General features: G+C 38.0%; 1 protein-coding gene across 2 annotated transcripts in view; it reads left to right on the top strand.

Moving 5' to 3' along the window:
- Positions 1 to 879: 879 nt before the first annotated feature.
- The window catches only part of LOC5564718 (zwei Ig domain protein zig-8), a 1087201-nt gene continuing 1062371 nt past the window's right edge, over positions 880 to 25709 (top strand). For both annotated transcript variants that reach the window (XM_021841332.1, XM_021841330.1), the window contains exon 1: positions 880 to 2416. The gene's annotated coding sequence lies outside the window, so the exon portion shown is untranslated. The remainder of the gene's footprint in view (positions 2417 to 25709) is intronic.

The raw sequence follows: 25709 nt of genomic DNA, 5'->3' as shown, positions 1-25709 counted from the left end.
AAAGATTAAATCGCGTTCAGATGCCATACATAATCCGATTATTCCACTCCGTAAGCGCTTTCAACCTTTTTTTGTTCCTCGCACTAACGTTCCATCGCTATCGTGGGAAAACTTACGTTTAGACAAATAATTCAATGAAAACATTTCCCAGACACACCAGTCATCGTCCTAATCCTCATAAAGTTGTTCATCATTTTAGCATCATCTTTATCACATGTAAGGCTTCCCCTTATCCTTGAAACCCCCAATGCCAACCCTCCTCACCAGGTGAGATACTCATCATCCGAAAAAAAAAGATAGAAAATACCATTACCACCATTCCAGTCGCTCTAATGAGCTCCCCCTCAAGCAGCGCAGAGAACAATAAATCCCTCACAAATATTTACTTTTCAACTAAAATATGCTCACCCTCGCATTGTCCCAACTGCCTCGCAAATATAGGTGAGCTACCTATCGTCAGCTTGTCTGCGATGTGCGTCCACGAGTCGCTCTTCCTAGCATAAGCAGAAATACGTCAACCCACTTCCACGTCTCAGCAGGACCGGTCATCCACCGGAACCACCCCCAAGCTCTCCCGAATCGGTCAGTTTCGGGGGACCTAGTTTGCCTTTACGTCGGATCACACGCACACTTCTACAGCCCTCACCTAGGTCATGGAAAAACAGCTGTCCCGATGTCGAACTCACTTCTCACCGGGATCTCACTAGCAGTGAGACGTGCTGATACCGATTCTCATCTCATCCGGACCGATGAGCGACGAAGCGCATGCTCGTCGATTTTTCGCTGCTCTCCCGCTCTCGCTCTCAGCACATTGGATGAGGCCGAATCGGAACTCACAGAAACGGATGGAACGGGCGTCGTCCTCGACCGAACAGCAGAAACAGCCAGCAACCAGCAGCTTTTCCCACCGTGGGAGATGAAGGAGCTTCAGTTGGGTTCTGAAGGTGCTTACGGAAAATCGTCGCCGCTGTCGTGTACTCGTCGTCGGTGCTCGTCGGAGTGTTCTTTCACTGAAGAAATAGTGGATGGTTGCCTACCTTTAGGGGGGATTATTGGAGGTCCATATCAGAGATGGCGATAGAATCGGATCCGTGCGAATCGGGAAACCACGCGGAGCAATCTGTCCGATTGATGGGAAGGATCTAGGCCAAAGGATTGAAGACTGTATCGGAACGCAAAGTACGTGACCGTGCCGCGTCGGCAGGCAGAAGGATATTTCAGGCGCGTATTTGTCGTATTTCCCACGGTTCAAAGGCGGGGTATGAGGAATAGGCCGAGAGGCTCGGTCAGAGAGTGAAAAATACTGACAGGTGATTGCGAAGAGGATACGAGTGAAAAGGATTTCAGGGGGTGGGTGAAAGAGGTTCCGTTTGCGAACGAACGAACGGAAAAAGAGCGTGCCAAGAGTGTGTAGAATGGATGCAGCGTGCTACGGATTGTGGCCGGAGGGTGTGAAAATCGATTTCGCCCTCTTTTCGGCGTGAAGAGAAAAAAGGAAGATATTCTGCCTTTGAAAGTGCTGTCGATGTTGTTGTTATTGTCGATGATCCGATGGACCGGAAAAGTGAAATTGCCGTGTTAATTATTCCACAAGCAGAGTGGATTTGAGTGAAGTGCTTCGGAAGGAGACACTCGGATGTATGTTTAGAGCACATCACACGACGTCTTCGTAAACAAGCTCAATTGCTACGAAGTGTTTCGTTCTAAATCCAGGGCAATTGAGGAAGAGTCCTTTAAAAACAACTTCACAAATCTTCATCAGCCTCAACGAAAAATAATCTCCGAAACTCCAAACAGTGCTCTAACGCATCATTCGTTAAAGGTCATTTATTACCCGAATAATAAACCGGTAAAACTTCCCAGGCCTATCAGAAGAGCGAATCTTCACCGAAGAAGCTCCCCATCTTTGTGACACAGCTGTTCCTTGGAGCCTTAAAAAGCACGTGAAGAAAAAACACCCAAAAAAAAAGTGAAAGTCGTGTTCGTGCCATAAATTGGGTGCCATCGATGGTGTTGTGGTGGTCTGGCGAAAGCAGAAACCAGAAGCAGCAGTGTGGTTTGGAATGCCAATTTTATGACGGTTGCCGCAGTTTTTAGCTCGAAGCATATGGGGAGCAAACCCGCCGGCCCCTGATCCCGCAGCAACAGCAAGAACGTCCGACTTTGTGATTTTTTTGCTGGCCCGGTGGTTGTTATTGTGTTGTGATTGTGATTCTTTACGTGATTGTGAGCCTTTGGATTGAAGCAAAAAAAAATAAAGGAATAAGAAGAAATTTAAAAGCATCCGGATAAGTATTGATTGAGTTTGAAACCAGTGGAAATATGTGCATAGTCGGACTGTGAAGAAAACAAACTGATTGGAGGAGTGGAAATCTTTTGAAAGCATTGGAGAAGCCAGCAGATCATCTAAAACAAAGTAATTAAGCATTTCAATTTACTTCTATTATATTATCACATGTTATCCAATGCTCATAAATGAAGTGCAATAAATTTATGAGTTCCAAAATGTTTCGGAACAGAAAATGAGAATAACAACTCACAACACAAGCAATTGCTCAAAATTTTTGGTATGAAAATACAATTATCAAAAATCCTTCCCAAGCAAAGTTGAATAGCAAAATGATAATAAATCTTGTAACCTGGTTAGCATCATTTGATAACTGGTTTTGTTGTCAGCCAAGTGAATTGACAGCAACATAATGTAATGAGAACTCAAATTTGTTTGACGAAGATCTAAGTAAGAGTAAATTATTTTATCACTGAGCTCAAATTGATAACTAAATTTGCATCATCATATTATTTTCTAATACTACGGTCATAAATCAATGACAGTTTTTTTAAATGAGTGTTCTGGATTAAACGGTTTGCTCATTATATTTGTATGTAAAATGTTATTATTTACTATTACCATAAATATTATATTGTTAAGAGTTAAGCAAGCATATTTGCATTGAGGGAGCTCAAAATAAGAATGAAGAGTGGTTTCAGAAATTTAAAATAATCACGTTGACAAAGAATCAATTTCAATCTGGAATGAGATGTTTTAAGCACTAAAATCATTTTTTTTAGGAAATTTCTGTACACGAACCAATAAAGTTAACCGTCCTACTTGTTTCCCTGCATTCATTTGTTTGTCATTGACAACGTTATAAAAAAAAAACAGATCAGAAAGAGCGCAAAAATATGAAAAAGCCTAAAATAACTTTTTCATTAAAATTATTGGTTCAATGTTTACATTTGTATTCAAAGTGTACGAGCGGCAAAAAAAAAATATTTGAGTATTTCTTGAATTTCTACGAAGAATCGGAATTTTTATTATATTATCTGAAATTACTCAGCAGAATATGGTATGAATAGAAAGATTAATTCAGGAATTTTTCCAAATTTTCAAATTGTACTTGTTCTGCCATTCGTCCCTTTAATATACAGTCACTGCTAAAATAAAGTGTAATTAATCGTATTGGTAAAAATTCTTTCGTTTAAATATCTGTACTACATAATTGACAAATGATGTTTATGGAATAAAAGTTCATTTTCATAAGGACGAAACAATTAAGCAATGAAGTGTGTAAAAGTTAAGAACAGAACAGAACTCTTCATTCAACAGTATTTTTTTATTATTCACCTCATGTTTTGTCACAAACATTTGTGATGTATTTGGGACATTATTGGGCAATACCTGTTCTGTTGTAGTATTTAATTACCTAAGGGCCGATTTCTTCACCTTCGCTTACGCCGTAAGCCACGTTTATCCATACAATTAAACCAGCGGTGGTGAAGAAACCGCTAATAAATGCATTTCTACAATTAATACTGACTGTTTCATTAAATAAAGTTAGCTTAATCAGTTTTATCATATACAATAAACTGAAGTCGTCGAACATAAGTACAGTAAACTATGGTCAGTGTTGTAACATTTATCGGAGTATCCCTTCAAACAATAACTTCTAACTAGCTATTTATTGACGGAAAATTTGCAATGCATTAAAGATTTTTCTCTAATCTTACTAATAAAATTAAAGTTTTGTAAAAATTAAGTTTTTTCCAAGCGTAAAATTGCCAACTTTTCCAAAAATGATTTTATTGATTATGGATGACAGTACCAAAGATTGATGTCTCACATGTGTTCTGCATACACTCTGTCCAGTTAGCTTGAGACCACATCTAGGTAGGAAACATTGTGATAAAATTCAAAAAGTTTCAAAGAAAATTTATAAATTTCATGGAGCTTTTGACTTGTACAGTATATCTCGTACTAGATTAAAAAGCGCTAACGAGAATATCAGTATTTTGGGAGCCTCTATAGCTATTTTGCCTAACTACCGAGAATGTGCGAGAAATTGCAGAAAAAAGAAGAAAAAAAATCAAATTCAATCAGTCAATACTTGATTACTTTGCCATTTCTGTTGATAACCTGGAACATACGGTTTGGCATACTGTTTACCATGTTTTGTAGAAAACTGTTTTCAATCCTCCAGAATGGCTAATTTGAGCTCACTAACACTTCCATACTGTTTCCCTCCGGCATAAATCCTACGAATACGATAGTCCCAAAGGTTTTAGACGGGATTAATGTCTGGATCAGGCTTGCGAACTGTGACTAATATTCACGACAGTTCTTCGATTCTGCCAGTCATCCAAAACACAAAGCAGCAGCAGCATCAATACCATCAGGCGTTGCGCTGCCAACGGTTCACACACTGCTTGACTGTTTTTGTCTCTACACCATGACCGTTTTCAGGCAGCCATTCCAAGGTGAATGATTGAAAAAAGGGTTAAAACATTCAATCGTTAATATTTCACTTGTGTTTTCAACTAATTGAAATCTATTAGCTCTAACAGAAAGAGCACACTCATTCCTCCGGAATTTTTCCAGTACTTCTTCTGGATTGTATCCAGCTTATCCTTCAAAGCTCCACAGGGAATTCCATTGATTTCCTTCATAGCTCCTTTTGGAGTTATTCCGTAGTATTTTCAGAAATCCTTCCAGGATTTTGTCCAGATTGCCCTCGTAAATTCCTCAGCAGATCTCCAGCAGTTCTTCTGGAGTTCCTTCAACAATTTGTCCGGAGTTCTTCTGGCAATTCATCCGGAATTCCTCCAGGATTTTTCCTTCTGGAAATCCCCCAGAGCTCCACCGGGAATTTTTCAAAGTACTCCGGGCTTCCAAGTTTCTCCAGGAATTCTTTCGGATTTTCTCACGGAATTCTTTCAGAGTTTCTCAAGGAGTTCCATCGTAGTTTCTCTAGAAATTTCTCCAAAAATTCTTTCAAAATTTTTGCCGGGAATCCCTTTATGGATCTAGGAATTCTTTTGGAGTTCCTTCAAAAAATCCTCGGAGTTCCTCAAGGAGTTCCTTTGGAGATCCTCCAGAAATTTCTCCAAAGTTCCAAGACACCAACCCCGGGTTGAAACGTAGGGCAAGTTATAAACCTCGTTTCATTTTCTGAAAGATTACGTAGCCGTTAAATCAGAACGATTAAGCGTTACAGTCAAACCCCGCCAGATTCCTCCAGAATTTCCTCCATAGTTCCTTCAGGATTTTTTTTTTCGAAGTTTCTCTAGAAAATATTCCGCAATTCCTCCGGCAAATCTTTCGGTGTTCCTGAAGGAATTCTTTTGGAGGTCCACTACGAATTTCTTCAGAGTTCCTCATGGCATTTTTGTCGGAGTTCCTCAAGCAATTCCTTCAGATTTGCTCCGGAAATTTCTTTGGATTTCAAGCAGGTATTACCGCCAAAGTTCGGAGTTTTTTCCAGGAATTTTCCAGAATTTGTGCAGTAATTCATCGGAAATCCTCCGGAGTTCCGCTAGGAATTCCTCAAGAGTTACTCCGGAAATTCCCCTAGATTTTCTCAGCGAAATATTCCAGAGTTCCTCCGCGAACTTCTCAAGAGTTTCTCCTGGTATTCCTCCGGAGTTCCTTAAGTCTTCTTCTTCTTATTGGCATTACGTCCTCACTGGGACAGAGCCTGCTTCTCAGCGTAGTGTTCTTATGAGCACTTCCACAGTTATTAACTGAGAGCTTTCTTTGCTAATGTTGTCATTTACGCATTCGTATATCGTATGGCAGGTAAGATGATACTCTGTGAAAGTCAAGAAAATTTTCTATGCGAAAAGATCCTGGTCCGACCGAGAATCGAACCCAGACACCTTCAGCATGGCTTTGCTATGTAGCCGCGGACTCTTACCACTCGGCTAAGGAGTTCCTTAAGTGTTCTGTACGAATTTGTCCAGGGTTCTTCTTAATTCCATCCAGCATATCCTCCGGAGTTCCTCCAGAGCTCTACAGGGAATTCCATTGGATTTCCTTCATAGCGACTTCTTACGAACTCAGGAATTTTTAAGATGAGGTCTCAAGGAATTCTTGAAGGAACTTCCTATGAAAATTTTGAAGAAACTCCCGGGAAAGGAATCCTCAGAAATTCTTGGAGGACCTCTCAAAGGAATTTGTGGAAAAACTCCTGAAAGAATTTTTGGAGGAACTCCCGGAGGACTTCTAAGAAAACTCTCGGGTGGATTTTTGGAAAATTCTCGGAGGAACAACTGGCAGGATTCCTGGAGAAACTGCGGTAGAATTTCTGGTGAAGCTGCCAGATTCTTGAAGCAACTCGTGTGTAAATTCCTAAAGGAACTACAGTATAATTCCTGGAGGAGCTCCGGAGAAATTGTGGGAGGGATTCCAAAGGAATTTAGGAAGCAACGTTTGAAAAAAAATCAGTGGAGCTTCGAAGGAATTCCAGAAGAAACTCCGGAAGAGTACCCTTTCGGTGGAGCTCTGGAGACTTTTTCGGAAGAACTGTTGAGAAACTACCGGTGGAGGTCCAGAGGAACTTCGGAAGAATAACTGGAAGAACTCCGTAAAAATTTATAGAAAAATTCCTGGAGAAACTCTGGAGGAATTTCCAGATCAATTCTGGAGGAATGGATCTTTAAAATAAACACAATTAACCAAACTTCGAGTGGTTCTTCAAGGAATATTATCAGACATTTTTCCATCGAGTCTATTGAAGATTTTTTCAAGGATTCCTGGAATTCAATTTTTACATCAACTCATTATTCGATATCGTCATGAAATTTCTTGTTTCAAACATTTTTCAGCACCTCTCTGAAGAATTTGTTGGATAATTTGAGAAGAATTGAATTGAAAATTACATGTATTCCTCAAAAAATATTTGGAGGAAATCCAGTTTGAATTTGTCCTGGTTTTATAAGAGAACCTGAGAGATTCCTGGTGTAATCCCTAGATAAATTTCAACACGAATACTTTAGTAAATATCAGGATGAATTTTGTAAGCACTTTTAAACGAATTCCACTACAAATTTGGTGAGGGTTACCATGAACAATTTCTTAAAAAAGAGCTGAAAAATTCATAGAAGAGTTTATTTGACAATTCCTCAGTGTAGACACTTTTTTTAAATGTCTGGATGCATCCCTGAATTAATTTCTCGAGATATTCTTGAATAGTTAATAGGGCTGGGGAAACTTCCAGCAAAGTTTCTAGGTTATTTTTGAATGAATCATTATACAATTTAATTCCTGGCGTTAACAGTTGAATGAGATTCACAGTAAAACTGGGACTGGGGTTCACTCAAAGCTTTTAAGTATCGTAAGCGTGTTACTGCTTTCAAATGTTTAGCAGCATCCTCGCAGTCTTTGGAACAGTTCACAGAGCCTACAAATAAACTGATATGAATCAACCAGATAAACATTTTTTGTATGTTCAATGTTGTTTCTTCAATACTGTTATGCAGTACTTTAAAACATTAACTCTACGAGCAATGACAATTATTGCTTACAATTCAGATCAATCATCAACAGAAAAATAACAAACCGATCAATGTTTTACTACACTCCTTCAACATTTTGAAAAGTTGATTTCCATCGGACAAAAACGATTTATTTTAAGTTTCAAACAGCATACAAAAGAATGCACAGCAGCGTGTGCTTAATCATACGCGCCAAGCTGTTGTTGTCTAAACCTGAGATCAAGTGTGCTGTGCGCGGATGCAAACAATTCGTCAACTTTTGCAACACAGTGGGGTGAAATGAACTGTTACATGTTGCGTTTACGGACCACAATTTATGACCCAAAGTGGCGTGTTCAAATCAAAATTGCAATAGAACGTGTAGAGATAGCAGTTTGGTGTCAAAGAACGAATTGTAGAGCAGCTTGAAGCACACAACTTTGCTTAAGACAAGCATGAAATTTATTACGCATTTTTTAAAGTAAACTAAAAAAACAAGAGAAAAATCACTACCTTTGAACTTATTTGCTCTTAAAAATGAATTTATTTGCAAAACCCATTAGATGTAAAGTTGTTAGTAGATTGGAAATTTAATTAGCTTTCAAATGGAAGTAAGAGAATTGAGATTCGTTGAACTATTCCAAAGTAATAACCATTTAAAGACAAACATATCCTAAAACAATAAATGTTTAATAACTCGGTAACAGTTAAGAATTGACCATATCCGTAGAACGATTTTTTTCATCTAACATGGTCCTCTATCATCCTTTAAAATGTCTGCACTCACGAACCTAACACCCTGTATAAACAAGTTCAATTTCATGCTGCCTTTGTCGAGCAAAAATGCAAAACCCCGAGAACCGCAAAAATCGTGTCACCACTGTGCTCGAGTCATTTCGCATTCGGGGTTGAAAAACGATAGGAAGAAGAAGTCATGGTTTGCTTTGGATTTTGATGGTGGTGTAGAAAGCTGTAAATGTAGAGGCGGTAAATGTTTGCTCCAGTACTTTTTTCATCCCTGGTCTGGATAGCGAGTAGACCAGTCGAGAAGATCGATTTTACGGTCCTTTATCCACTGCTTAGCTTCCTTGCTGGCGTAGATAGCGGCATTATCCTGTTTAAAAGTGAACTTTTTGTGACGGAATCTACGCATAAATGGCAACAGTCGAGTTTCGAGCACCAGCATATAATCCTTAATGTTCATTTTGAACGACGTTAAAGCAAGGTCTAGTTTCCCAGAGGCACGAAATCCTGTCCACACCATGCATGACCTTCCACCAAAGTTTTGAGTTGTAAAGTATTTGCTTCGTTCAAATCACGCTAATATTCATTGGAAACGTCTGCATGGAAATTATTGTATTTGTTGTATTGTATTAGATATTTCTGGTACACATACACTACCAGTCATGAATACGGACTCACTAAAATAAGTATTGCAACAAACAGTTGAGTATTGAATCACTCCCCAAAAAGTTTAGCATCACCACAATACAAGTAAATTGATAATGCTATATCTCGAAATCCTTATGATATCGAAGAACCAGCAAACCTGTTCAGCGGACCAAGAACATCCGAAAGCAAGTTCTATCTTGCGATCCACATGTTACAATTAAGGTATATCAACTGAAATATGACAAAATCTGGACATATAACAGTTAATCTTCATCAATTATAACATGTGTGCTACTTGGGGAGATAGAAAGATCGAGTCTTCGGCAAAGTTATTCAGAAGGTCACGGACATCTGAAAAATAAACAGTTTGGTTCGCAATTTCTCCGATAGGTGGTGCTAGTGAGCATGTAAAATTGAGCGTGCTTAAAAATGCTTAATTCCATAAATATGAAGCAAATCAGACCTGAATAACTGAAATGTAAATTAAATCCAACTTTTTTTTAAATAGTTCATTTTGAGGCTCAAATGCGTTTAACGCTTTACGGTGCCGAAATTCTTTTTTTTTTGTATTTCTATTACATACATAAAATTAATTGGCTTTTTCCAGTTCAACATTAATATAGGATAGAGCCAGGGTACTCGTGGCAGCTCGAGGTTAGTGGTCACAATTTTTGAAGGAAGGACATGGTAGGGATTGGGATCAGGGTTCTCAGCAGCTCATCCGGGAGGCATAACGTGGCATCTTGATTTTCGTTTCATGGCGTTGGTAGCGATTTATAGCGGGAATTCGACTGCCAGATGGCCAGGATCCTAAATCCAACACAAAGGGGACAAAACACAAAAAAAACTGGGGAATAGAACATAAGAGAATAAAACTTTTATACAAGACAAGCGAAGGAAATCGTAAATTTCGACCATATAAATAAGATCGCGGGTGCCCAACACATGTCTAACTGAAACATAGGGTTGTCTACCTCGGGCATCCAGGGTATCCAAAAGTTGCGCTCTGGATGCGTCCATATCCGTGCACTGCCAAACTATGTAATCGATGTCATGAAAACCGAAACCACACATATTATAAATGTTGCTCAACGCGAGGTTAATCCTGTGTAATTGTGCATCTAGCGAGTAATGGTTGGACATAAGCCTTGACATCACGCGAATGAAATCTTGACTTACGTCCAAACCTTTCATCCAGGCTCACAAGGAAACTCTAGGAATTATGGAATGTAACCACCGTCCCAGTTGGCCATTTAGGCAATCGCTTTGCCAACCGTGAAGAGAACTTTGTCGTACTAAATGAAAAAAAATCATCGTGTGAAATTCTTCTATCATAAATCTCACCTTCCTCAGCGCCCACCTTTGCGAGAGAGTCCGCCTTCTCATTGTCATAAATTAAGCAATGTGAGGGGACCCATACAAAGGTAATCTTATATGATCTTTCGACCAGTGCACACATCTGCTCTCTTATTTTTGTAAAAAAGTAAGATGCATGCTTTACAGTTTTCATCGATTGGTGTTCCTCAATAGAACTGAGACTATTTTTAGAAGATGAAGAAGTGATCTGCGGGCATGTTAGAGATCATCCCCAAATCGAAGTTGATTGCTGCCAGCTCAGCAACCGTACAAGGTTCCTGAAGTTTTCGGAAGGCGGAAGAATTTTCATTGAAGACACCGAAGCAAGTGGATCCATTTATACGGTTAATTATAACTGGATTGTTCTTTAAAAAGGCCGCTGGAAGAATTCATGAAAATATGCTGAAATAATTTATAAACTTCTAGACTCCGGAAAAGCATAAGGTATCATATGTGGAATCGTTTGTAGAATGCATAGTTGAATCCACTTTGTGTCCTGGAGAAATAACACATGAATATCTGGAGGGTCAACTTGTACAATTTCTGGAATATCCCTGTCGGAATTATTTTAAGAATAGGTTTTAAGTTTATACATGAATACCAGGACAGTTTAAGATAAGTCCATGGAGCAATTATTGTCGGAATATCTGGAGGCATCCTCAGAATTCGCCGAGAAATTTCGATATCGATTTATGACTGTATTCAGTGATAGTAAACGCACAGACAAACAGACATCACACTCTTACCGTTGTCCATCGACCACCTTTTTAACTGTCGATTCAAATATATTGTAGGTGGTCAGGCCACCACCGGCAGCGCTCGCATAGTTTTTGTTCGTGTTTGACGTTTACACACTACCGCCATCTGTTGGTCTACCGGCCAAATACATCAATTTTAGCATTGGGTGTATATGCTCTCTCAACTATGATTTTGATCGCTATTTGTTATTAGCGTTACGTCTGTTTGTCTGTGGTAAACGCTTGAATTGCTTTAATTTAGTATTGGTTGGTGTTTGAATCTTGAAAAATGTTTATAGCAGTTCATAAACCATGTTTTTGATAAAAATTGTAAAAATAAATGGGGTCAAAAAAAAAGTTACGTTATATCGAGGTAAAAATTACGTTATATCGAGTTACGTTATAAAGAGGTTACGTTATATCGAGGTATTACTGTATTGAATTCGTTCCAATTTAATCAGGTGGCAGTTTGCTGTTGAGAGAAAACAGAAAGAGCCATACTCTAGAACAGATAGAATAGTTGTTTTGTAGAGTTTTATGAGGTCTTCCGGGTGAGCACCCTACCATGTTCTGGTAATTGTTCGTAGAAAATTTCATTTCATTTATTGTATTATTTGTATTTTGAAGTCAAAGACTGGTCGATGTCTGTTCCCAAAAGCTTAAGCTTTAGTTGAGCAGGATTCTGCTTCCTTGAAAATACAACCAGTAGAGTTTTTTGCGGCGCAAAATCGATCCCCAAATTTCTAGCCCAAGTGGATAGATTATCAAGGGAATTTCCCAATGGTCTTTGCAGGATTTCTGTTCGTGGGCTCTTCATAGAGACCACAGCATCATCTGCAAGTTGTCTAAGCGTGCATGGTTCTTCCGAACAGTTGTCAATATCTTCAACATAAAAATTATAAAGCAAGGGACTCAGACATGAGCCTTGGGGAAGGCCCATATAGCTAATTCTGGAAGTTGTCAGTTGACAGAGAGTGAAGCTCATGTGTTGTTCTGACAACAAATTGTACAAGAAATTATTCAATATTCCAGGTAGTCCACTATTGTGCAATTTTTCTGACAATATTACTATGGAAACTGAATCAAAAGCGCCCTTAATATCCAAGAAAACCGAAGCCAATTGATCCTTGTCAGCAAGGGCTAGTTGAATATCTGCCCAGTCAACATTTTGGCTGGTATATTTTTTGCTATACATCATTATATATGAATCAAATCACTCGTATAAAATGCATGAAAACGCTATATACACACCAAAGTGGAGGCCATATACGCACTTCCCACGACTTTTTCAGACTTTCCATGGGCAGCAATACGATGCCACAAAATTTCGATAAAAATAAAAAAAAAGTTTCCAGTGAGACTCGAACACCAGACATTTGGATCTCTAACCCAGTGCCATACCACTACACCACAGACCGCTTCATGAATGAGGAGTGATTATTTGCCAATATGAAATGAAGTTTGCTCACAACACACACGCTTTGTTGTTCTTTGAAGCCCACCGCCAGAAGATACCAACCTCGGGTGGTAAATTTCGCTAAGTTATTGCGATTTCATTTGATGCTAGTCTGCATTGATATATGATCTGTCAGTTTATACAACTTGACGCGATTCTAGATTATACTATTTACGGCATGGTTTGTTGTCAACAAAGTTTGTCGACAATGAATCGTAGTGGAGAATTATATACAATTTGTGTTAACATTTATTCGTTTTGATTTGGCATATTGTGCGATTCTGATTTTTGACGTATGAATATGAGATTTTTGGCACACATTCTTATACGATACGTGGTTCACTGGGTGATGAAAGCAACGCTAGACAGTCATCTGTTACTTTGCCCTTGCGAAAGCCACATTGAGTACATTGAGTACTGGAAAGCAGTGATCGAGTCGGGATAGGATTATTTTTTCTAATAATTTCCTTAAACATGATAACATAGCGATCGGGCGGTACGAAATATGATCAGACACTAGTTTCTCAGGCTTTGGATAGCTATTACTTTGACCTGTCTCCATTCAGGTGGAATAATGTTGTGCTCCATGAATGAGTTGAACAGGTCAAGCAACCGTCTTTTGCGATATCTGGGAGGTTTTTTAGAAGATTGAACTTAATCATATCGCGTCCCGGAGAAGAGTTGTTTGATGAAAGAAGAGCCATAGAAAATTCCAGCATAGAGAATGGTCTGTCCAAAGAATCGTCTCATGGAGTTTCCCAAAAAGGACTTTTAAACACCTGAATATAAAGTAAATCAGACATGAATCGCTTGTAAATGAATAAATCAGACCTAAATCACTCAAATATAGAGTGAATCAGTAATGATGTCCTTAACTATGAAGTAATTCAGCCCTAAATCTCTTGAAAATGCAGTCATACCTGAAACACTTAAATACAACGTGAATCAGGCACGATTCACTCGAAAATGAAGTGAATTAGCCCTAAACTGCTTGAACATGAAGTGAATCATACTTGATCAAATGGAAAATGCAGTAAAACAAAACTAAATGACTTATTTGAATATCAAGCATTTCATACTTGAAACAGGTGAATATAAAGTAATTAAGACCTGCATCACTTTAATATCAAGTGAATCAGATCTGAATGGCCTAACTATGCAGTGAATCCGACATGAATCACTGAAATATGAAGTGAATCAATCCTAAATCACTTGAAAGTGAAGTTAATCTGACGTGAATCACTTGAATATAGAACGAACCAAACCTGAATCATTTGAATATGAAGTGATTGTTTCAATACATGCCGTTGAAAAGTTCAAAGCATTATTCAAAGTATCTATTGAAAAGAAAAGGTTAACTGCCTTAGAACTCTCAAAACTTAAAACAAAAAACAAAATATAAATTAGCTCATGACGCGTGATAAAGATGAGTAAATTATGAGTCACTACAGTACCTAAGTTGGTCAAGCAATCGTCTAGCTTACAAGAGTCAATCTTGGGCGAAACTTCTCCAGTTGCCCCGAACGTTTAGGGTCGCCAGGTCCTCTTCCACTGCGTACAGCCAGCGTATTCGTGGTCTTCCCCGAAGCCGCCGACCTCTACCTGGTTCCATGCTGAAAATTATTTTCGCAATTCTTCCTTCCGACATTCACACTTAGTGACCAGCCCACTGAAGTCTGCCGTATTTTACACGCTTGATAATATTCGCATCTTTGTACACTTGATACAACTCGTGATTCATGTGTCTGCGCCACACACCATTTTCGAGTTTCCCACCGAGTATTGTCCGCAGCACTTTACGCTCGAAAACATCGAGAGCTTTCCGGTCTGACTCTTTCAACGTCCACGCTCCGTGCCCGTAGAGAGCCACCGGAAGAATCAATGTTTTATACAGAACGAATTTTGTTTCCGTTTGCAAGTTGCGGGACCTAAGCTGGATACGTAGTCCGTAAAAGGCCCTATTTGAAGCTGCAACACGTCTTTTCACTTCGCGGGAAACGTCGTTGTCACATGTCACAAGTGTCCCAAGGTAAACGAATTCTTCAACAACTTCAAACACATCCCCATCAAACAATACCTCAGCACCAACACCGCCAAGCTTGCCTCTATCTCTACCTGTACCTGTACCGTATCTCGTATTAGCACGTATCAATTAGTTGCGACGAAAAACCATGTTCTGCCACAGCTCCTTTCTTTCCACTGAATCGTACGCCGCCTTCAAATCGATAAACATATGGTGAGTCTGCAAGTTATAATCCCGGAATTTATCTAGGACTATTCGCAGGGTAAACACCCAGACAACCAGAAGCCACATAAAAGTTCACGCAATATCTCGTTTATTCATACAAATTTCTTTTATTCCGCAAAACACGCTGCATGAAATTGTCAGATTGATGAGTTTCCTTCCACCTGGCAGTCAACGCCGTTTTATAGATCAACAAATCTCCTTCCCGATCATTGCACGTGGCGGGCACCGGTACGGTATTGTACCGTGCGCCATCGACCAATGTATTAGTCATTGTAAAAATAGACTACAATTAGGGAGGGCGTGCCAAAAATTGGTCAAAAATGCTACGTCATTTATGGACGCTGCCTAAAACGTTCTGATTATCAGGTTAAGCACTTAGAAGCTATTAGATAAGAGAGGAATTCACGTGAAGTAAGATACTGAAGAATTGTAGGTAACTGAGGCTATTCATGCACTAAAGTATTAAGCTAATTAAGAAATACACCTCAGTTATAGTTGCTTTGAGATTGTGCGATATTTGCCAGAAAACCATTCGCCAGAAAACTATTCGCCAGAATGACATCTGCCAGAAAACCATTCGCCAGAATGTACCATTTACCAGAAAACCATTTGCCAGAATGTACCATTCGCCAGAAAGTACCATTCCCCAGAAAAGTTTTTCTTGTTGATTTTGATCAATGAATGCATAATGAATTATCTCGAGATACGAAGATGGACGTCACAATATTTGACTTGTGCCACTTCTCACATCTTCAAGAGCACTAAATTGAACTATAATAGTACGGTAACAATCTCCTTCTTCTCATTTTAAGCTTTCTACTAGTGCACAGAGCGGAAGCAATATAACACTGTTATTCTACATCTACAGATTTTTGCCTGTGACGATTTCATACAATATTCTAAGCTGTTTTGCCTAGTTTTAACTTCGAGAAGATTGCGTTTCTTTCCACCGTGAGCTGTTTTCCATCAGAATATTGTATTGCACATAACTTCACGTACATCTACCAAATATTTTTTTGCTTTTCATTGGGCATTTTATTGGAGTTGTGCTACTTTCTCATGAATATGGATACCCCGAATGCCGTTTCCCCGAACACCGGTTGCGCAAATGCATTTTCTCGAGTAGTCTATTTCCCCGAAAACGCTTTGGCACTTATAATTGTCAAAACTTTTTATGTTTCAAGGTGATGAACGGGTCATAGGGTATGCACCCTTCTTTTTTGATAAGTGGTTCTTTAAAGTTTCTCTGAACTAAGCATTTTTTCTTGTTTTCTTTATAGTTATTTCTAGTTCACCACTCTGTCTCTGATGATTGCTACCAATGCATTTTGAACTGCATCTATTTTGGTGCCGTCTATAAACCACATGGTCGTTCAAGGGGCGGGGGGAGATCTGGGTAGAAGGGGGTGGTTCTATCTTAATACCACGATTCATACAAATTTCGGGTCATTAGGGAGAATGGATTGCGGGGAAATGATATTCGAGAAAACAACATTCGGGTAAAAATAGACCAGCTTGTTTTTAGTGATAATGGTCACTCAAATTTCAGTGCATGAAAAAGTATTCATAAATGAGTCATTGCCTATCGCTACTTGATATGGTTTGGGACAAATAAGAATTCTCTATTCTTCATATGTAGGATGTTCTCATTAATTTTACAACTAACATATTTGTCTGAATGCTCCTGAAAGTTGTTATAGTAAATGTAGCTTTGGTTTGAGCGTGGAGGCATTAATTAAATTATCGAACAGACGGCACAAATAGTTGCAACGTATATCGAAATCTTGTAAATATTCAATGAACTAGCTTTTAGGAAGCAACAAAACTTTAAAGAACAGCTTATAATGAAAAGAAGGGACAATCACTTGAGAAATATTCCAAACCATTATTCCCTGTAAAACTTAATAATATAAAAAAAAACATTTATTGAAACTGAAAAATTCAGAAACAAAATTGTATGGAAGTTACTAATTATAAAACAACACAATCTCATGCTATAACATCTGTATAACAAAACTGGCAACGTATATTAAAATCTCGTAAATATTCAATGAATTAGTCTATAAGAAGCAACACAATTTTACAATTTTTAAGAACAGCTTATGCTGAAGAGAAGGGTGAAACTCTTGTGAAGTCTTCGAAACCATCATACCTTTTTACAGGGACAACATATATTACCTTATTATCCGTCATTCTGAATATCAAATCTTTACATCAGTAAGTAGTATCTTCCACACATAGTGGATCAGCTTTTAATGAATGCAATTCTTATTCTATTGTATATTTTCTTTTTTCAAGTTCCACAGTCCCTCAGGTTTAAATGCTGTTTTTTTATTTCATATATATTTAGCTTCAAATATTGATGTTGATCGTGAAATGCTCGAGAAATCGATTCAATTTTTGAACCGTTAGGAAGTCATGTGTTTCTAGTCGAACAGCTAGAATACTAGAACCACAAAACCCTAAACGGATATTCAAAGCTGGCTCACTAATTCAATTGGAGATGATGTCCAAGAGACCCTGTACTTTTTTTAGTATACTAACAAAAATAATCTTACAACCTTTTTAAACGCTCTGGCTCGTTTATTTCTTCTAAAATTGCAAACTTGATTGATCTGAAAAAAAAAATATATAAAAAAAATCTAGCGGATGGTCCATTCTGGGGAATGGTAAATTCTGGGGAATGGTAAATTCTGGCGAATGGTTTTCTGGCGAATGGTACTTTCTGGCAATTGGTTTTCTGGCATATGGCACTTTCTGGCGGATGTCATTCTGGCGAACAGTTTTCTGGCGAATGGTTTTCTGGCAAATATCGCACAATCTTGCTTTGATACTAAAGTGTTCGTGGTTTGGTGTTACTTGGTTCGAGCAGCTAAGAAGGGTAAGAAGGGCCTGATTATAACTATAACTCCCCATGTTATAGGTATTAAAGGGTAAAACGCTTATTATTTCACATACTTAATGTAAAGATAAATCAAAGCCAAACCTCAAATTTTCAAATCTCAAGAAATACATTGTCTGTGCAAAAATTGGCGTTTTATTTTAGGAGACTTCTTTCCTGGAATTGTGGTTAACTCGATCCCTTGTCCTCCAACAACTCACGACAACATACCCGGAGAACAACCGACGATCAAAATAGTTCAAACCATCAAATCAACGTCAAATATGACAGGGCTCAACTCGTGTTTGATTCCTAGAACCACCAAGAGTTCTACCCGTGATGTAAATGCTATATCGAATAATTTGCCCCCCCCCCATGCAATCACCCATTCCTGCTCACGGCAAATTTCGTGGTACTTCATCGAAACCCAATATTCTCCCACCAGCAGTGCATTGGTTTGACCCCCGGATTAGTCCTTCGGGAATCAGTGGGAAGCTTAGTGCCATTCGGAACCGGGGGACGAAAAACGTGCCGACCGATTTGATGGCGAATGATAAAACATCAGAATGATGGATTGTCTCCAAGGTAGCGGCGGCCCCACTACTAGGCCAGATCAGAATATTGGAAGGATGGGGGAGCCGGGGCGGAATGATTTGTCCATCAAAGTTGGACGTTTCTTTGGAAATTGTTGCCGACGGTTTATGAAGATAGATAATTTCACTTGACAAGAAATTGCCTGCTGATTTATGACAGCAGATGAGATCTGTGAAGTGACATTAGTGTTTGTTCCCGGACTAATTAAGTTTTTGCTCTTTGTCGGGATATTTTGGATGGTGATTCAAAGCTTTAATCTGGGAGTTAAAGATTTTAGAGATTTCCCTTACGAGCCTTTCTTTTGATTCTGCCAGGAATTTCTCCTTTGGTTTCTGTAATAATGCTATAGGAAATCCTTCATTTATTCCAATAGCAACATATTCAGAGATATCTCTACTAAGGGTAAACCGATCCTAACTTTAAATGTAACTTTTGATTCATCCAGATAATGTAGTTTTAAATTTCAGAGTTATGATTGCACCAATTGAGCCATAACCAATCTTCTGATACACTCATGTATAAGCAATTGGTTGATTGGTGCCGGTTCAATAAGTTTCTAAAATTTCCACCGTGACGAACCAACCGTACAACACTTTCCACAACTTAGTTTCAAGTTTCCGATAATTATATCGTCAGTCGAAGTGCCCTTCACTCCATCTCATCACGTCAGCAGATCCAACTCGTCAAGATCGCCGTCTCTCTGCTCAACTTGCAACGTCTCGTCTCGTCCAAATTTAATCAAATATTAAAATTAATCTCACTACTGCTGCAAACTACCATCCAGTCAAGAAACTTCTCCCCCGAATGAGTGGGTGAGTAAGTGAGTATCCATCAGTTCCAGTAGCTATCCTGGCCGGAATTCATCTGCTTCGCAGAAAGTTCCTCGCAGCTAATGAAAAATTTATAATCCCCTTATACGAAACGATGGACGGTGGAGCAGTTTCTTTTTCTTTTGGAGTTCCCCGGCACCGAACATCCATCGATCCATCTTCGAAGAAAAACGGAACCTGCAAAGAACGAGCAACTTCTCCGCCCCTTCCAAAAGTGCCCACACTCCATATCATGGTCTGGCGGGTTTCCGTCCCTTCGCATGCGAGATGAATTCCGACGGCCTGAGGTCACTCGCTCTATGTTTCTTTTTCCAATCTGAAGAGGGGCCAAGTTACAAAGACGTAAAAAAATCCAACAACACACCATCCATAACAGCAAAACGCTACACGATATCAGCGAGGGTCGAACAAGGGGCGAACCTGGCTGACTTTTTTACGACTCTTTTTTCATAACTTATTTTCCCACATCAGACACACCGGGAAGATCCAAGTTTCGACGCTTCCACTGATAAACGATTGTACATCGACCCCACTCGTCTTCCCCCTGTCGACAGCGGGCATCAAATTATTACATCCATCGGAAGCGATGAAAAAAAAAATGGGACAGGGGCGTAGCCAGGGATTTCATCAGGGGGTGAAGGGCTTCCAATGCGGTATTAACCAATTTATTAGAAAATGACACCCTCCGCATTCTTGTGTGGGAAACTATTAAACTTTTGCATCAATCGTTACCCTTTGAATGGTGTGAATCCTTGTTGTTTTAATACAGTGGGCAAAGTGTAGACAAAAATGCGACATTGTTCCATTTTTCGACAAGGTAAACTGTTCAGCTAACAGAGTACTCTCGGTGGCCAAGGCAATCGAGTTTGAATTAACAAGTTGAAAGTAGCTGATTGTGCTCAGTCACGGATGGATGAACAATTTGGTGAGCTCGTTTCATTATTTTATTTTCACGATATATTATAAAACACATTTATGTCACATTTATGTGAATCTTTAACAAAATATGAACAGTTTGTCACTATAAGGGTCGATATGAACTCTCGTACACATTCCACATAATTTGAAATCCATACCTTTCCTCTTACCTGATTTTTGTCATTTTAAAAAATAAACTTTGTTTGCTTCGAAACTAAAAGTGTCGACTTCTTGTGGGTGCATATTGTTTCAGAAAACTGATAGCTGATTTTAAACTATGGTTGTAAGAATCGCAACACTTACCAAGATAAATCGACCCGAAAGACAGTAAGTTAAAGGGTCACTCAAATAAAGATACCAAGATAAATCCTGATCATGCAGCTGTTGATCCTTCCTAACTAAAAACTCATCAACTGTAGCGTAGCTCGGCTCGCACCAGGCACCGGGTTCTTACGGGTGAAAATTTCTCATGGCAGTAGCTATGAAAAATCAGGTTTGAGAGGAACTGAATCAATAATTTGTGGGGGCTCCTATATCATCCAGTATATTGGGAAAATAACGTTTATTTAAATTATAACTTATAACTGAAATTTGCAACAGAATATCGTGTTTTTCGATTCTATAATACAGTCAACTCGCCATAACTCGATATTGAAGGGACCATCGAGTTATGGAGGTATCGAGTTACAAAACACAAAATCAGTGCAACTGCGATCCCAGGGACCATCGAGTTAGCCATGAAAATCAACTTGTACTTATTCTATTCTTGTAATATCGAGTAAGGGGGCGTTAAGGCTCAAGAATCCATCATTTAATCAGCAGCAATCATTGAAAAATGGTTTTGAAAATTTGAAAAACTATGATGGTTATTTTTCTCTTAACTGAACATTGGTCTGTTGAATATCTTGGAGCCCTCTATAACTTGAGCCTGAGGAAACGAGGAGCTGGTATGCAACGTTTCTATGATGAGCCATATTCTAACCGTGCCTTTCCCCCTGCCATTTAAAATGCATTGTTGAACTCCAGAAAACACTGCGAGACTATTCCATAGGTTTACCGAGTTCTCATGTATAAGCTTAAGGAATTCATCTTGTAATTCGTCAGAAGATTTTTTCAGGAGTACATACGAAGGCTGATCCAGAGATCCATGCATAAATTCTTCTAGCGATTATTTCAGGAATTCGGTTTGAAAATCTATAAATAAGTTCTCAAACGATGCTAAGATGAAATGCTTCAGAATTTATTGCAGGTAATTGTTGATCAGTCCAACCATGAGATTACTTGCAAATTCTCTCAACAATTTTTATAGGGTTTCCTAGATATTTTTTTAGAAATTTTCCACCAATTTCTTACGCTATTGCTACTGGAGTGGAACAGCTGAAGAAATATTCCAAAAAATTCAACCAGAATATTTTTTAGTTCCTTCAAAGATTTCTCGAATAGTTTTTGGAGTAAATTCTCAATGGATGCTTAAATTTCACAGTTCATTTAGGGTTTTCATTACAGCAATTATTCCTGCAATTGTTTCAAAAGTTCCGCACGAGATTTTTCAGGGTTTTCTAGTGGTAATCCTTGGAGAATCTCGAGTGAAACTTTTGGTAGAATTACAGGACTAATTTTCCTCTAGAAACCGTCAGGAAATTCCACAGGGTTTCGTTTGGTAAATATTCCATTAATTATTTTATCAGTATTTCTAGTGACTCGTTCAAGACTTTGTCAAGAATTCAAAACACTTCCGGAGATCTTTAACACTTCAGTCGTCGCGCTGTTGTACTTTGTACAACACTATTGAAAAAAAAACTCACCTTTCGTTCACAACAGCAGCGTGGTGGTTTTGACGATGGTGAACCGCGCGACGACTGCAAGGTGAACAGGCTTCTCTATTGTAGGAAATTTTATGTTTTTTACCAGGATCAATTGTATCTTTGAGATTTAGTTTGGAAGTATCCCTCGCTTTGTTTCAGAAAATGCATCAAATTATTTCTGTAACATCCCAAGTAACATTGGTAGCTGAATAATGGCTTATTCAGCTAAAATACTGCTTATACAGGCTCTTTTCAGCTGAATAAACTGTTATTTAACTACCAATGGGGATTTTTTTTTTATTTCCGTACAAAGTGGGCAGAAGGGCCTCAGATTTTCATGAAACTTTTTCCACAGGCAGGGCTCATCAATATATGAATAAAAAAAATTGAGCGAAATTCCGGGTCGCTTATTTTCCCGGAAAACTCAGTTGGTATTTTTTTGTTTTCCTCTGACACTACTTACTTTGAAAAATCATAACTCAAGAAAGAAGCATCGTAGAAACAAAGTTTTTTTTTATGAAAATGAAAGCAAATTTTCTCAGGAATAAAAAAAATGTAAACTGGAAAAAGTTTTTCACAAAATTTTCAACCGTTGAGAAAATTCGTAAAGAAAAGCCGGAAAAACTATGCTTCAACTCGTGTAAGATTTTCAAAAAATATTTTTGAGAAGATTATTTCATAAGCTTCAATCGCTGAAATTTTTGATATGTACTTTTTTTTCGTTTTTGAGTTATGGCCAATTTTGTAAAAAATGTGCAAATGTGCCATTTCGAGCCTTTTCTTTGAAAAATCATAACTCAAGAAAAAAGCATCGTAAAAACAAAGTTTTTTCAGAAAAATTTTCTCAGAAATTAAAAAAAATATATTAACTGGAAACAGTTTTCCACAAAATTTTCCACCGTTGAGAAAATTCGTAAAGAAAAGCCGGAAAAACTATGTTCCAATTAGTGGAAAATTTTCAAAAATATATTTTTGAGAAGGTAATTTCATAAGCTTTAATCGCTGAAATTTTTGAAATGTACTTTTTTTTCGTTTATGAGTTATGGCCAATTTTGTGGAAAATGACCGTATAAGCCTTTTCTTTGAAAACCCATATTTCAATCGAAGCATCGGAAAAACAAAGATTTTTTATCAAAGCAATTGCAAATTTTCTAAAACATCTGAAAAAAAGATATGGGATTTGTTTTAATAAAGTATAAGTCGGAATGGATGATATTTTTCATGAAAAATTACACCGCTAAGAAAAACTGAAAAAAGGGATTCTTTCTTTTCTATGGAACAAATTAGATTATTATTATTATTATTTTTTTTAATATTATTTATTCATTTATTCAGTATATAACTTACATTTTCATCTTAATACTATCTATTTTTTCAACCGGGAAGATTGTCTTTGGTTGCTAACACCAGAAGATTCCGTTTCTTTGTATTATAAAGAACAAAGCATGTTGTATTTTCTTGGTTTTCATGTGCATCTGAGAATTCACTAGCAAAAATGCTTCGTTCGTCTTTTGGTATAAATGAATGATATTTTTTTGTTCCAGGAATTGGAACAAGGTTAGAAAATCTTTCCTGAAGAATTGTTTCAGCCTCTGAACAGTCATTTTCAGTTGCATAGATAAATTCCTAATCTTTTTTAAATTGGTCTTTCAAAAGTTTAAAACAACTTCGAAAATTGATGCATAAAAGTTCCATTCTTTTATAATTATTGGAAGGGATATTATTGTTTCGATTAATTGACTAGTCACATGTCAAGTAAGCATACAAAGCTTAGCGACGCACACCACTATTTTGATGTTTTTTGATTGTCTCTTCCAAGGAATCCAAGGAATTCCAAGGATTTTTTTCCGACATTCGACCAGGAATTCTTGTCTTTTCTAAGAGAAAAACTCTTTTACTTCATGTCTTTGAGACATAACTAGGAATTGTAGCAAAGATTCCTCTATTAAGCACTTCAGGGACTTATTTTGGAAATTTCAAAGATTTGCACAAGGTGTTTGTCGACTAATTTCACTAATGACTCCTCCAGAAGCTTCATGTTATTTCTTTTATCTTTTTTCAAAATTCATTTTATCCTTGTTTTTAGGACATTTCACTAAATGAATTCCTCTTCGGGTCACTTTACTGAGAATCTTCGCATTCTTCGATTCTTAGAGAAATGCGTCCAAGAATATATCCAGGCGTTAGTCCAGAGATATCTTTGAGAATACTCTTAAGCGATCGTTTAGAGGGTCAACTTCTTAGATTATAACAGAATTAACACCAGCAAATACTCTTACTTACTTATACTTTTGCTGGCTCTACGTCCTTCAAGACATGACCTGCGTCACAATGTTACGCCAACTAACTCGTTCCATGGCTGCTAACCTCCAATTCCTCGATCGCCCCACACTTCCAAGATCCTGCTCCACTTGGTCAAACCACCTAGCTCGTTGCGCTCCCCTTCGTCTTGTACCGGCCGGATTTGAGTTGAACACCATTTTTGCGGGATTGTTGTCCGGCATTCTCACAACGTGTCCCGCCCATCGTACCCTTCCAGCTTTGGCGACTTTCGTGATACTGGGTTCACCGTAGAGTTGCGCAAGCTCGTGGTTCATTCTTCTCCTCCGTACGCCATTCTCACATACTCCGCCGAAGATCGTCCGAAGCACACGTCGTTCAAAAATTCCTAGCGCTTGCAGCAAATACTCAAAAAATTTAAAAACTTCTCTCACAACATAACTTTATTTCTTTCAGATATTTATTAAATAATTTCTCCAAGGATATCTCAAAAAACTCTTCTAAAATACTAACATTAACCTGCACATTGTAGCCCTTTCAGCCTTTTCACCCACGAGGATAAGGATATTTACCATATTGTTTTTCATTGTACGCGTTAAGTTTTACCTAGAATTACTTTCTTTAGAAATTTGAAAAAATATCATCGTTTGCTCCCTGAATCTGTTCGTGATATTTTGAGAAGTAAATTCTTACCCTTGTTGAAAATACTTTACAGATTTTTAAATGATGCTTTATATTCTGTATGATTCTGCTTCTTTCTTGTTCCTGTTTTCGGGTTTGAAGAAAACATTTTTAACAAACTCATTTAAGAATGGCATCAATAGTTTTCGAGTCCTGGCCCTTTTTCAAAATTGTTGGCTCTGCAATGGAAAAATGACGCCTGAGCGTATAGAATTATATTTAATTATAAATAATATTTTGTAATGTTATTTTAAAAAGACAAAGAGGTTTTGTGCTTTTATGAACAAAAAATCCAAGAGTATTATTAGAAATTCTGCAGTTAATGCGATCAGATGTTTGATCTAAATTACTATCATATTTTTCGAAGCAGTTCAACAAGTACTGTTGAGCAGCGTTTCCCAAACTTTTTTGACTTTCGCCCCCTTGAGGTCAATATATTCAGCCAGACTAGACTAGGAGATATTATGTCCTTGAAAAAAAATGGCAAAGACTTCATTTGATCTGCTAGATATGTCAAAATAAATGCTTGACTTGCATATCGTAAAAGTCATGGAATATTTAGCTATCATGTTCAGCTTTCCAGTATAAGCTAATCTATCGATTTTTTTTTAATTTTATATTATGTAGAAAACTTTAATGATCGAAATGATCAGCCCCCCCCCCCCTTTTACAAATTTTCGCCGCCATGTGTTTGAAAACCACCCCTCGGGGGGCGAGTTTATCCACTTTGGGAACCATTGGTTCAAAACGTTCAACCAAATTTAAATGTATGTTTTCACAAT

This window comes from Aedes aegypti, chromosome 2 (genome assembly GCF_002204515.2).
Source record: "Aedes aegypti strain LVP_AGWG chromosome 2, AaegL5.0 Primary Assembly, whole genome shotgun sequence".
Classification (NCBI taxonomy): Eukaryota; Metazoa; Arthropoda; class Insecta; order Diptera; family Culicidae; genus Aedes; species Aedes aegypti.
Note: the sequence above shows the minus strand (reverse complement) of the source record. Positions and strands in the feature narration are given on the sequence as shown.